This window comes from Nuphar pumila, chromosome 4 (assembly GCF_984573655.1).
Source record: "Nuphar pumila chromosome 4, dmNupPumi1.hap1.1, whole genome shotgun sequence".
Taxonomy (NCBI): domain Eukaryota; kingdom Viridiplantae; phylum Streptophyta; class Magnoliopsida; order Nymphaeales; family Nymphaeaceae; genus Nuphar; species Nuphar pumila.
In genome coordinates, this window is record NC_143252.1 from 75,918,442 (window position 1) to 75,932,814 (window position 14,373).

Consider the following 14,373-nt stretch of genomic DNA (forward strand, 5'->3'; position numbering starts at 1 on the left):
AGGTTAAGCCACCAATTTCAGCAAAAGGCAATTTCAAAAGTTAATTAGTCTCAGCAATGAGGCGCCCAAAATCAATCCCTTTTCAAACTTTAGGGACCCCAATTTCCTTCCTTTTGCAAAACCCCTATCGGACTCATTGTGCGGAAATCTGAAGGTTCCATCACGGTCTCTTCTTTCGAGGATTCCGTCCATTTTCTGCCCAATCAGGTTAAGGGTATAAACCTGAGCCTCATTTGATGAGGTATTCCATTTTCTGCCCAATCAGGTTAAGGGTATAAACTTGAGCCTCATTTGATGAGGTATTCCATTTTCTGCCCGATCAGGATAAGGGTATAAACCTGGGCCTCATTTGATGAGGTATTCCATTTTCTGCCCAATCAGGATAAGGGTACAAACCTGGGCCTCCTTTGATGAGGTATTCCATTTTCTGCCCAATCAGGTCAAGGGTATAAACCTGAGCCTCCTTTGATGAGGTATTTCATTTTTTGCCCAATCAGGATAAGGGTACAAACCTGGGCCTCCTTTGATGAGGTATTTCATTTTCTGCCCAATCAGGTTAAGGGTATAAACCTAAGCCTCCTTTGATGAGGTATTTCATTGCCCAATCAGGATAAGGGTACAAACCTGAGCCTCCTTTGATGAGGTATTTCATTTTCCGCCCGATCAGGTAAAAAGTTAAACCTGAGCTTCACTTTGATGAGGTATTTCATTTCCCGGTCAGGTTAAGGGTCAAACCTGAGCTTCGTTTCTACATGAGGTATTTTCTGTCTCATCCAGGTTAAGGGCAAAACCTGAATCTCACTTCTTTTCGAAGTAAAATTTTCTCCTTATTCTTCATTTCATATCTATCATCATCACTTGAACTAATTCTTTCATACCCAGTCAGATTCATCTAACTGGGGCATTTTTATAATCCAAATTTGGTGTGTTTTCTTTGCCACTAAGCTCGGCTTTCAACCGGCTTAGCAGCAAAGAGGGGCATCTGTAAACACCCCAAATTTTCACCCTCATCCAGTGTCATTACAGATCATTGCATGTCATTGCATGTATTCTGCATAGCATTGCATGTCATTGCATCTCATTTTCGAGATCCAGCACTCCTATTTTAAAACATTCAATCCAGATTTGAATTTTAAAGCTTTATTTCAAAATCAATTGAAAAAACCTAGGTTTTTATTCAATACTCTGTCATTTTCCAACCCCATAAATTTATATTTCGAAATATTTTCTCAAGGAAACAATTTGGATTCATTTCAAATTCAAATTTTAATCGATTTCAATTCACAGATGAGACCCATTGAGGTGGTGTCGCTTCTGAATTCCTCTATTCATCAAATTTCTCAAATCTTTAAAAGTTTCAGTCCGATCAGGACTCTGTCTCAGAGTCCTAATCCGGTCAGGAGTCTGGTTTTTAAGTCTGTTTTACTTCCATTTTCAGTCTTTTTCGATTATTTTCAAAATTTAGGTCATTTTACATAGTCCAGTTAGTTCAGGATTCTATTTTAGAGTTCGGTTGAGTTAGGAGTCTAACCCTGACTGTGTTTTCTGACTTATTTCATCATTTCTTGATAAAATCTTTTGAAAATTCTTTCATTTGGCTTTTAAAATCTAAAATCTCAGAGTCCTAAGAGTTCAGGACTCTAACCCGGAGTTCCAGTTCGCTTGAAACCCTATTTTCAAAGATCTTGAATTTCAAATATCAATTTTAACCCCTTTTCAAAGCCATTTTCAGTGTTTATTTCAAAATTTCTAAAACTCGATGTGGGCCCACTCAATTGGCACCATATCCAGAAAAATTCTAACTCAGTTAGAACCCTATGCCATTTCAAAAATTCTAATTTTAAGATTGTCTTTGAAAATCCTTTTGAAAACTCCTTCAATTTCAAGTTTTAAAATCGCTTTTTGAAAAACTCAAGTAGGGCCCACTCGGGGTGGCGCCATATTCGAGTCAGTCAGGGCTAGACTAGGGTTAGTTGATGTCTTGGTTAGTTTTAGAAATTTAGAAGAGTCAAAATCCATTTTGAAAACCCATTTTTAAAACTTGATTTCAAACTATTGTTTTTAAAGGTTTTAGTTAAGATTTTAAAATCAAATGTGGAAAGTGCCAAGTGGCACAACATTTGGAGTCTCTAGGGTTAATTAGGGGTGTCATTAGGTGTTAATTAGGATTAGGAGTCTCTAAAAAAATCGCCCCCCCTTAATGACTTTGGATAGGTTTTAAAAAGGGCAAAAAAGTAATTTGAAAATCCAAGACTAAACCTAATTTTTTTATTATAAAAGGGAGCATAGGGGGGGACGATTTTTACTAGTCACTTACCTTCAATTCTTGGAGCTTCTCTCTCTTCTCCAGCCCTTCCTCTATTGCTGCAACTCCAAGGTATGAATTCCTTTGCCTTTTTCATATTTTATTTAATGATTTTAATGTTTTAAACCTAGATCTAGGCTTAGATACCCCTCCTTATGGAAGATCAACCATGGTTTCACCTCAAGAACCATCAAGAATCAACAAGAACAATCCAAGAAGGTGATCTAACCCTGTTTTGGGTGATTTACAGGGATTTTAATCCATTAGAATTGATTTTAATATGATTCTTTACATTATTAACCAATAAAATATATGATTTACCTTTTTTAATGGGTTAAATCTATGTTTTAAAGGTGATATCAAATTTCAGCCATTGATTCCCTGTTTTTATTTTATTTTCATGGTTTATTCATGTTTGTTTTACGTTCTATAGCATAGAAATAAGTTTTATTTACTGTTTTAGGGTTTATTTTATTGATTTACATTAGTTAATGCATGGTTTTTCAAGTTTCTTAAATTTCTGTGTGTTTTAGGTTTAGAACAGTAAAGATAATGTTATTTCGGATTGAAGTTCTCATTGTTTATTTCTGATTTTTTTATATGTGATGCATGCATGAGTTATTGAGTTATTGTAGAAAAATCAGAGGTTTTGGACCTCGGGAACCCTGTCAAAAAAATCAGACATCAAATCGGATTTTTAAAGCTTTAAAATCGTGGTTAAAATCAAGAAGGTAACTTGCTGTGATGATATTTCTCTCATCTTATATCCGATTTTAGATAATTTCTCATGTGATATCATTTCCAAGATTTACATTTTCTAAATATTTCAATCATTCAAAGCAAACATCATGTTTTCAAATGTGCATTTTCTGAAAATTCATAGCACATGCCTGATTCTATGTGCATTTAGAAATTAGAATATGATTTAGACAAGTTGAATAGAGTAGAGCATAAGATTGATCCTTGGTTCAATTACCCCTGTTAAAGGTGGCAGGAACGGTTGAACCTCGTACCGACAGGCGAGTCCCATTCTATGGAATTTTCCCGCATTTTAAAACGGAGGTGAGTTGTTTTCAAAAACTTTTCAAAGGTCAGTTTGACTTGCAAAAGTAAAAATTTTGCGATGATAACAACACCCTCTACCAAAAGATTCTTGTCAATGAGATCCTGAACGATATTCTTGAGAACGAAGCAGTTCTCAGTATTATGCCCCACTGTTCTGTGGAATTTGCAAAATTGATCCTTGAATTTTCCCATGGGCACTGGGGGGTCGATCAGCCTAGGCAACTTGACCATCTCCTTGGTCAACATGTACTCGGGCACAGTCTCGAGTGATTGGTCTAATGGAGTGAACTTCCTGTCATAACTCCATCCTTCATGTTTTACTTTCTCTCAGGGTTTCGGTCCCTGCTCTAACTGAAGTGGTTTGCTGAATTGCGAGATCAATTTTCCTTTCTGATCATTCTTGTTTGAATTTCCTGCCCCATAACAGAAGTCTCCATTCTGCCCCTTGCGATGATTCCATTTATCATTTCTGGCAGAGTGAGTGAAATGAGTCTTCTTCTTTGACTCATTTTGGCCGTTGTTCTTGGTGAAGGTAAAGCCTTTATAGAAACCATTCTCCATACTCAACTCGAGCCATTCAACTCGCTTTGTTAATTCAATAAAGGTTTTGGACGGTGCGGTGGAGATGCGGCATTTCAGAGGCTGCGAGAAATTACTTAATATTAGGGACAAAGCATGCCCCTCTGATATGGGATCTCTCATCGTATTACAGGCTGACCTCCAACGATGGATAAAATCTCTGGCCTTTTCATTTTCTCTCTGCTTGAGGCCGCAGAGATGACTGAGGGTGGGAAGCGCCTCAACATTAAAGAGGAATCGCTCGATGAACATGTTCACCACTTTGTCAAATTCTTTCTGCTTGATCGGGTTGACATGCTTCGAATACCATTTGGCTGTCATTCTCTCCAGGCTGCGAGGGAAACAAAGAAAAAGTGCCCGATTGTCTCGCTTGAATCTAGAGCATTCAGCGAAGAACATGGCGAGATGAGCCTTGGGGTCGCCAGAACCATCAAATTTGATAAACTTTCTGAGGAGATTATCCAGATTGTCGTCCTCATCCAAACTATCATAGAAGCCTTCGCTGGTGAAGACTTTCTTGCCCTTGTCGCGGGCCTGCAGGTCTTGAACCATTTTCATCATGTCTTTGAGTTGCAACTGAGTAGGGTCGTCAACGGACTGATTTCTGGACTTATAAGCCGACCCCTGCCCCTGAGTCGACCTTTTGAATTCTTGCTTATTTTCATATTCCTTGTCAGTATCATCTGCTGATTCAGACCTCTCAGACATTTCTTCATGACGACTCTGTCTTTTGATGATTTTCACATTCTTGGTTGTGTGACCCCTATCTTTTTGCTTAATCTGGATCTGCTCAGCACTGGCTTCAGCTTGCTCTGCCAGCATCTTGGTCATCATTTTCTTAAACATAACATATATTTGAGGATCAATGTCATCCTCAACCTGTTGTCCTTGACTTTTGGCTGATCGGGGTGAGTCTATTTCTTCTTCTAAAGCGATTGAGTATGCCATGCCTTCAACTGATGAGGTTTTCCTTCGGGACCTTGTATAAACCATCAAGTATCACAAAATGCTCTCTTTAATGTCACTGATGCTCTCTGCAAGGTAGAACTGAAGATTAGGCTTTTGAAGGAAATTTTGTAAGACCCGCGAATTTTCGAATGCTTTATTGTGTGATTTGAGTTGGAATGTATGTTTGTGTGTACTTGTGAAGTAGCACGTGATTTGATAAAATTTGACTATGCTTTGTATTTTTGCCTTGTATTCGCGACCTGAAAATCGCGCAAATATAATGTGCAAGTAAGAAGTGTCTAATTTTGGATGAATTAGCCTCTAAGAATTTAAGGGTTGAATTATATTATATTTTTATGGTTTGTCCTCGAATTTGGGACTTATACGATGTAAAAACCTCGTCAGTGCATGCGAATTACGAGTTTGGGGCCAAGTTTGAACCCGAATCATAATACGTTTAATTCTTGCAATCGGAGGAGAATTTCCTTATAAGACTTCATGCATTTCATAGTAATTGAGGTTATAAACAGAACTGAAAGATTTAATTGGATTTATTCAGTGTTTTAAGGCATTAATTAAGTGATGTTTTGAAACTTATCAATTGGCGTTTTTGGATCTTGGATCCGGGTCACCTAGAGGACCCAAAACCTTTGGGCGCCCCTCTAAGGGGGGGGGACGATTTTGTCTATGTTTGACCAACTGGTCAAGGTTTGACCAGCTGAGTGGTACTTTTGTAAAGAATTTCATGGATTTTAAAACATAGCCCACGATTGGCCATTTCTTCTTTTTGAAACTCATGATGAGCCTTGAAGCTCATCATGAAAGGTGTTTTTCAATAAAGGGGACCATGGGGTTGGCGCCCCATGGCATTTTTGTAATTGTTTCAAAAGAATCCAAATGCTAAAATCCGATTGGGTGAGCTTGGGTGGCTCTTTTGTAAAACTTTCGAACACTAAAGGCACTTTGCAATGGCGTTTTTGAAAGATTTCTGAAATGTTTTAAAAGCTCAACATGCATTGGGCGTGGATACCTAAGGGTGAGGCGTGGAGCACTCCAGCCCTCCATCTTATGAGTTTTAATCCTAGCCGTTCCTTTTTGTAAACCCTATGTACTTAAGGTTTCAAGAGAGAGAAAGAGAGGACCTCTTGGGCGATTTTCTTGGAGGAACCTCTCTCCCTCTTCCTCTTCTTCTCCAAAACCGAGTGAGAGTGAGTTTGTGGGTGTGGTGTGGAGCAACTCCAACCGTGGACACCATTGCCTCCACCTTCCTCATTTCCTCCATTTTAAAGCCGCGAAGGTGAGACACCTCCTTCCCTATGCCTATTGTGAATTCCGTTTGAGCAAGGTTCTACTTTGGCTTGCAATTTGAGCATTTCCATTCCTTTTCCCTCATTTCTCGTTTACGTATTTTACGAATTGAGGGGCATGCATTATGAATGTTCGGTTAAGTACATTTTTAAGCTTTCTCCTCGTGCAAAATGGGCAATATAGCTTAAGGCCATACAGTTCTTCGTAATTGCACGCTTATTGGTACTTTTTAAACCTCGTTTTAGCATTGGTAAAACGTGTTTACAAGAAAATGTTTTAGCCTTTCATTTTCCTCAAAAGTTTCAAGTTTGTGTCTTGCATGGTTAGTGGTTGCATCAATGTTCTTCGCATGCTTCATTTCATTGGCGAGGAGGCTGCGGATGGCACCTGCCCAGCCAACCCATCCATTCGGGTTAGCCCCATTTTGGGTGCTGCCGGCTTGGGCTAAACGGGCCGAGCTGTGGGGGGAATCGCACCATTTCGTTTAACACTCCATTTTTGTCATTTGACCATAACGCCTGCACCATTGATTATTTTCCTGTTGCTGGACGTTCCAGCAAGGTTAGCCCAGACCGTCCCCAGCATGGGCGTCCCTTTCCTTCTTCCTCCCTTTTTGGTTCAGTTCGAGCATTAACCGAACCCACCAACAAGGGTCGGTGTGGGTTCGGTTTCCCCATCTCTGGCCTGACATGGTCTGGACCGAAATGGTCCAGGCCTGTCAAAGGCCGTCCCATGATTGTTGGATTGGGCGTCAGCCCTTTTTCGTCTGCCAGCTGAGATTTTCGGGCATGTTGTGGTAGTTGCAGCAGCTGGGCGTGCTGGTTTATGGCAATCCGAGCTGCAGCCTATGCGGATGCATGTGCATACGTACCGCGGGGTCCAATACCCCAGCAACGTGATGGATTTGACTCATCGTATCACAAATGGATTGTGCTCGTCAAACCGAAGCAAATTTTATATGTAAATTTCCATTCTTATTGTCATGCCTATAGCCTTGTTAGTAGACATCCGAGCTATAGCCAAAGGGGATGTAATTGTGATTGGAGCGGGATCCAGTATCCCTACGAGAGCGTTAAGTGTTTTGACTTATGCGATGGATCCATGTGGACAGAGATAATGTATAATGATTCGACTTAGCGTAGTTGGTACACAATTTTTAAGTACATAGATGACACGCTTGATGAATGTGATCACTAACTCATGTTAACAAATCTCGTATGTTTGTCAACTAAGCAACGTGGGCATTATTGTGCTTGCTATGCCTTGGGATGCACTATGGATATTGCAGTGGTGCAAGACTTACGCAACCTTGGAACTCCTTGGCGAGTGGTTAGCGAGATAAGTTCGCTTATGGTTACAATGTGCGGGTTATGAACCTTGGCATAGCTTGTGAGGTAGGTCTTGCATGGCAAATGCTTCTAACTGTCCCATCATGGCATCATAGCATACAATGTTCGAATTATCATAGGATAGTTCATTCGCTTATGACACGATGCACAAAATTATTCATTTGTACTTTATGTTCTGTGATGCATAATAGTCACTCATGCTTTGACTACTTGCATTGACGTATGCTAGTTACAGTCTTTCATGTTGATACACTTGTACTTTATGTTCTGTGATGCATACCTTGTTACAAATGTTGATTCATTGCTAAATCATGTGTCTTGATGCATGCTATAGGAATTGTTGATAATGCTCCATGTGTAGATAACATTGTTCTATACTTGTCCATGCTGCAACTGCTCAAATATTGTATAATGGCATGCTAAGTTTACCTTGTATAGCTTGCTTTCGTATTCCACACTTGGGTAATGTGTCTTGGGTTGTCTCACCAGCTCGAAAGAGTACTGACCCCGTTTTATGGGGATACAGGTTTACTTCGACGTGCGGTGGAGCTCGATGTGCTGCAGCGGACTTCGAACCCACTCTTCTAAACCTCGCTTGTTGGATCCTGGCAGTGTTTTGTATAAGGGATTGGATGTACAATTTTGTAAAGATGTATTTAATAAAGGTTGTTTCATTTAAATGTTGTTTCACACCTGTAGTGACCGCCCAGGGTTTTTCCGCTTGTTCTTTTCCCTTTTGGTTTCTTCCGCACTTGTGCATCTAACTCGTAGAAAAAAAAAAGGGGGGTTTCCTCAAAGGTCGGGAAATCTGGGTTTGGGTCGCTACAGAATTGGTATCAGAGCAGTGTTTTTAAAAGGAGTTAAGAAGTGTGGTTCAAGTCTCTGCACGCATCAGCCATCGCACTGTGAGTATTTCTAACCCAGTTTCTGTTGTTTAGTAGCTGCTCTGCTTGATTTGAAGAATTGTGTGCTTTCGGGTGTCTTTCGATGTGAGGCCCCATTTCGTGCTTAAGCCTCATGTAACAGGCTTGAGACATCGTTTATCGAAACCTAAGTGTTCGTTTGTGCTGGTGGATATAGTTTCCAAGCTATATCGAGTCGACTCCGGTGAGAGTAGGAGTTTTCGACTGAGATTTAGGGAGCTACTTGCGTAGTTCACCCTTCTCGTTTCACGTTGTGTTAGTGGAAACGATTGAGATGTCATAGCAATTATCGAGCTTTAGCCTTATCGTGTTATAGATGAGATGGCTTCGATGAGAACCATCGTGTGAGGTTCAGGTGTGGATGTTTTCCCTCTTTTCCAACCTCATTGGAATTGTGGTAGTCCTGTCCTTGACGAAGGGTATCTCGTTTGATGTGAATCTTTTTAGACAGAGAGGTAGAAGCCTCGTCGATACCAGTGAGCCCTTACTTATCCCGTAGGCGGATACTTGACACTGTCATTGTTTCCAGTCGTTCTTGGTGATGAGAACGTATCTGTTGTTTCGTGCTTTGCATGTTGTGTGGGATGCCGGTGATGGCATTTGACTCCTGAGAGGGTCGTGTTCTGGGGATGGCTCGACACCGATTTCCAGAGCATTGCCGCTCATGAGAGAGCGTTGCGGGAATTTTGTTTCCCCCACCACTGTCTGGAGGATAGTGGTGTGTTGGCTCAGGAGGTGATTCCTGGTAGCGCCAACTGTACCGCTGGATGGAGTAGTTCTTCAGCGATGCCGTTAGCGTGGTGATTCGCTAGCGATGCCATTAGAGTGGTGATTCTCTAATGAAGGTCATTGGAGTGGTGATTCTCTAGTGATACCGTTGGGGTGGTGACACTTCAGCGATGCCGTTAGCATGGTGATTCGCTAATGATGCCATTAGGATGGTGATTTCCTAATGACGATACTGAAGTGGTGATTCTTCAGCGATGCCGTTAGCGTGGTGATTCGCTAGCGATGCCATTAGAGTGGTGATTCTCTAATGAAGGTCATTGGAGTGGTGATTCTTCAGTGATATCGTTGAAGTGGTGATTCTTCAGCGATGCCGTTAGCGTGGTGATTCGCTAGCGATGCCATTAGAGTGGTGATTCTCTAATGAAGGTCATTGGAGTGGTGATTCTCCAGTGATATCGCTGAAGTGGTGATTCTTCAGCGATGCCGTTAGCGTGGTGATTCGCTAGCGATGCCATTAAAGTGGTGATTCGCTAATGAAGGTCATTGGAGTGGTGATTCTCCAGTAATATCGTTGAAGTGGTGATTCTTCAGCGATGCCGTTAGCGTGGTGATTCGCTAGCGATGCCATTAGAGTGGTGATTCTCTAATGAAGGTCATTGGTGTAAGACCCGCAATTTTTCAGAAAATATCTGAATAAAATTCATGAGGCATTTACCGGTAAAAATGGCATTTTTCTCAGAATGCGAAACGAATCAATTCCTGCGAGCCAGTTACACTTAGGATATTCGTCGAATCGCGAATATATGCTCAAACACTCTGGAAGCCATAACTTCCTATCTGAACAAAATCAAAGGATTCCTGCGAGCCAACTTTCTTAATGGCATCAATACGAAGATAATGGCGTACTCAGAATTTTTCGGAAAAAAATCGCCGAAAACCCGAAATTCTTGCGGGACCCACAGAAATATGGGTGGGACCCACAGAAATATTTCTCAGAAAATATTCTAGAAGATTCTAGAATATTCCAGCACCTTCCAGAGCCTTCCAGCTCCTTCCAGCACCTTCCATGGAAGGGATTCTCAGAAAAGCCCAAGGGTAAAGAGGGGATTCTGAAACTTGGGGCCCAAGTTTCAGAACCTATAAATAGAGGACCCCCCCTCCTTTAGAAAATCGCCAACCCCTCTCTCTCTCCTCCTTTTCCAAACCTCCCCTACCTAGCCTAGCCCACCTGAGCCCACCTGACCTGGTCTGAGCCTGCCTGACTTAGCCTGAGCCTGCTTGACCTCGTCTGAGCCTGCCTGACCTGGTCCTAACCCACCTGACCTAGGTCTGAACCTACTTGACCTAAGTCTGAACCCAGTTGACTTGACTTGAACCTGGTTTGGTTCAAAGTCAAAGTCCAAGTCCTTTTTCGTTCGAAGTTCGAAGTTGATCCTTTTTCGAAGTCGAGCCTCGTTCGAAGCGTTTGAAGCAATCGGAGTCGTTTCTTCCTCAAATTGAAGTAAGTTTGCTTCATTAAACCATCTCTCTCAAGTATTTGATTGTTTGTATATAGCATATACTTTCTGAAGTAGTATCTTGCTTTAGTTCTTGGTTGAGCCCTCTAGGACACTTCGGTGTTCACGCGCTCGCCTCGTAACTATCGTCGGATATATATGTTCGAATACGCAGTATATGCGTTCTTCAAAATAGTATCTCACCCTAGTTCATGGTTGAGCCCTCTAGGACACTTCGGTGTTCACTCGCTTGCCTCGTAACTATCGTTGGATACAGATCTAGGTGTATATCTGCTGATACTGCCGACGCGTCTTATATCACACAGGCCATGTAATTTACCTTTGCCGTCGCGTCGTATGATGCCAAGGCTCCCTGCTTTCTGTACTTCCGATTACTGCACTTCCGATTATGCATTTACTTACGCTGTCGCATCGAACGATGCCAAGGCTTCTGCTTTCTGCAATGTATTTACTTACGCCGTCGCGTCGAACAATGCCAAGGCTTCTGCTTTGTTATATATGTAGAATATTTCATTCAGTTACACACCCTGAACAATAGTATATGCATTTCCTTTACGCCGCCGCTGTATAAAGCACAGGCTTCTGCTTATATTACATATATGGCGCGTAAGTGAGCGTTCAAATGGAGATCAACTCCAAAATCGCCCATGCGATTCCCTTACCGCTCCTCGTACAAGATTCTGCTTGACGAATGAAGCCCCTATTGGAAAGGCTTCGCCTTTTGGCAAAATGCTCTTTACGTAAAGACTAAATCAATTACGTATGGCCTGGCTATGGCCCAAGGTTCCTGCAACCTTGATGGATGCAAAGTACGCACAACGGTGCGCATCCATTTCCCAAGTTAAGCGTAGCGATTTCCCACCAAAGAGGGGAGATGCCGCTGAAATGGATAAAAGAAACGCACGCTTTCTCCGTAAAAGAGAGGAAGTGCTGCTGAAATTCCTGAAGGAGCTAAGAATGGCTCAGAAAGAACGTAGCAGAAGTGCTACCCAGTTATGGAACGCCTTCTACAATGTAGAAAGGTTCGTCGCACCACTGCCGGTAGAGCAGAGAAGGTGTTGACAGAATGGTTGGCAGAAGAGCTGCCAGAACCAGTTAAGTGGCACAATGATGTCCTTTGTTGAAACGATGTCAGAATGACTCGTCTCCCTGACACCTGTAAGGGCATCATACTTGTAAGAGCCGTTGCGCCAAAGTAGTGGTAGCGCCTTGACAAGGTCCTGAGCTCGTTGCGTAAAGATACGCCGAGTAGCCGATCTGTAGAGATCGAGTCATGTGCATGCTCATTAAGAATTATCAGACAACCAGACTCGTAAGGGCCGCTGAGCCGGAGTGTGTTGTTTCCACCGAAAGAGGTGAAGTGCTCGTCAAGGCCGAAGTGCCGAGAGCAGAGTTAAGCATGCATATGAATAAAACCTTTGTTCCACAGTGAAAACCGTGTGGTTGATTGGGGTCGGGTACATACTTCTCAAAGGCTGCCCTATAGGCATGCAATGTTCGTCAAGTAATTGTAAGACCGGCAGGCCCCTTTCAGAATTTCTCACCGAGGAAGACGGTGATGGCGCAGCCTTGAGTGACATATATTTCACCCGAACCTGATAGAGTTCATTGATGGCCTTCGTCACTCAGAGGTATGGAGGTCGTGGTTATCCTTAAATATCTAAGGATTGAACCCAACTACTGCAGTAGCAGAATGCATTCGGATACCTAGTAAGGATCTCTTTCGGTATGCTGTACCGTCCTACTAGGGGGATGGGGTCAACAGGCCTCTGAGGTATCTAAAATACATAGAATAATCAACCCCCAGATCGTCGCGTTGTCGCCCAGATATGAGTCCCCTAAGCCCAGGGGGAGGTGCAATTATCGAAACAAAGCCTTAGCTTAGGTACAGCGCTACTTTGAATGTATGAGTGGATGACGTTGTTGAGTCAGTCCTGCATAACCTTTGTGAAGGTGTCATGGTCGGTATACTACTGGACCGATTGGGAAAGAACCCCATTGATATCCGTACGACTAAGTGAAGCTCGGAGAGCTGTCCTTAGATTCGTAGGATACGGATGTGCCAAGCATAAAGGCTTGAGCTAGACATCCATTCGTGACTCTGAGGAAGTCAAGGCTAAGTCGTAGAGACTTGAGAGGTTATTCTAACTCACAGCCCTGAAGAGGCTTATGCGAAGTCATGACGACTTGCGTGGATGTTCAACTCATAGCCCTGATGAGGCTTGTGCGATATACGCTAAGTCATGGAGGCTTGAGCGTCGTATTACGAACTGCGACCCTGAGTGGTCTATGCATTTACTTGAGTTGAATAGATAGGTGTTTGCCTACTTACCAGACCATCAGTGGTTCTGACCCCGTTTAATGGGGATTTCAGGTGTTGAACCTGCGTGGCGATATGCGGAGCAAGGCGGCATCAAGTTCCAGGGTTTCTCTAGACAGAGTTGTACTGCTTCCTTTTTATTGAACCTTCACTGCTTTTCTAAGCAGTAGTGTTGTAATAAACATGTGCTTTCGATAAAATGGAACACTTTGGTGGTCAATGAGTTGCTTGGCCACATACCTGCAACGTGCTCGGAGTTTTCTAAAACCGACGACTCATTATCGTCTTATTCCGATGCTAAAAGCTTTTCTAAGTTCCGCTGCAAAGAAAAAAAAAAAGAAATCCATGAAAATTTTAACTTAGCTTTGTTTTGGAAATCCGGGGCGTTACAGAATTGGTATCAGAGCAAGAGTCTGAGAAACCTGGTTCGAGATCCGACTTGTCCACTATATCGCACTGTAAGTATATTTTATACTTCTTGTTCTGATCTGGGTGCATCTTTGTATAGATGGCAACTCACGACTCCCGAGGATACTGCTATCGTTGCGGGATCATGCACGATGAGTGGGTATGCCCATATGAAGTCCAAGACTGTCAATATTGTGGCGAAGAAGGGCATTCCGTCAACGAATGCCAAATGAAGCATACCGCCGATATGGGTCGGCGGGGATCGCTTGGTCTTAGGGATGAGACCTCGCGTGTTAGTGGGCCACATTACTCCAGTAGAGAGAGTAGCCGTACTCCAGCAACTTCTGATGAACTACCATCTCTGGTAGGATTTGACTTGAACTTCCTTGAGGGATTTGGTCAATCGCAAGGCTATCAACAGGCATCATGTACGCCTAGCTTGCACAGTTGGGAGGAGGGATGCAACAACTCCTTCTATAATCCCATTATGATTTCAGATTCCTCGAATCAAAGTACTATTATATGGGGGAACAGAGCGGCTACACCAACGCCGAGTCTGAATGGCCAGGAAGAGGGATACAACCTATATCATCCCGTTATGGTCTCGGATTCTCCGAGCCATGATGCCACTAAATGGGCAAGTGGACCGGCATCACTGATCTATCCACAAGAGTCGCTTGAGAGTGCGGAAGTGCCGCCCAAGCCAAAGCTAGTTGTGCCTGCACCAAGGCAATGTGGAAGTAAACGATACTTCGGGTTCTTTGGGTCAAGAAAGAAATCCAGTTCCTAGAAGAGACTGGAAGTGTTTTGGAGTCAATAGACTCATGTACCTAGTTTCTCAACGCCTAAAAGTCTGCCAGTGCGGCATGACGTTTTGTTTAAGGCGATGCTTGTGTAAATGTGATATATATTAAGTAAATAA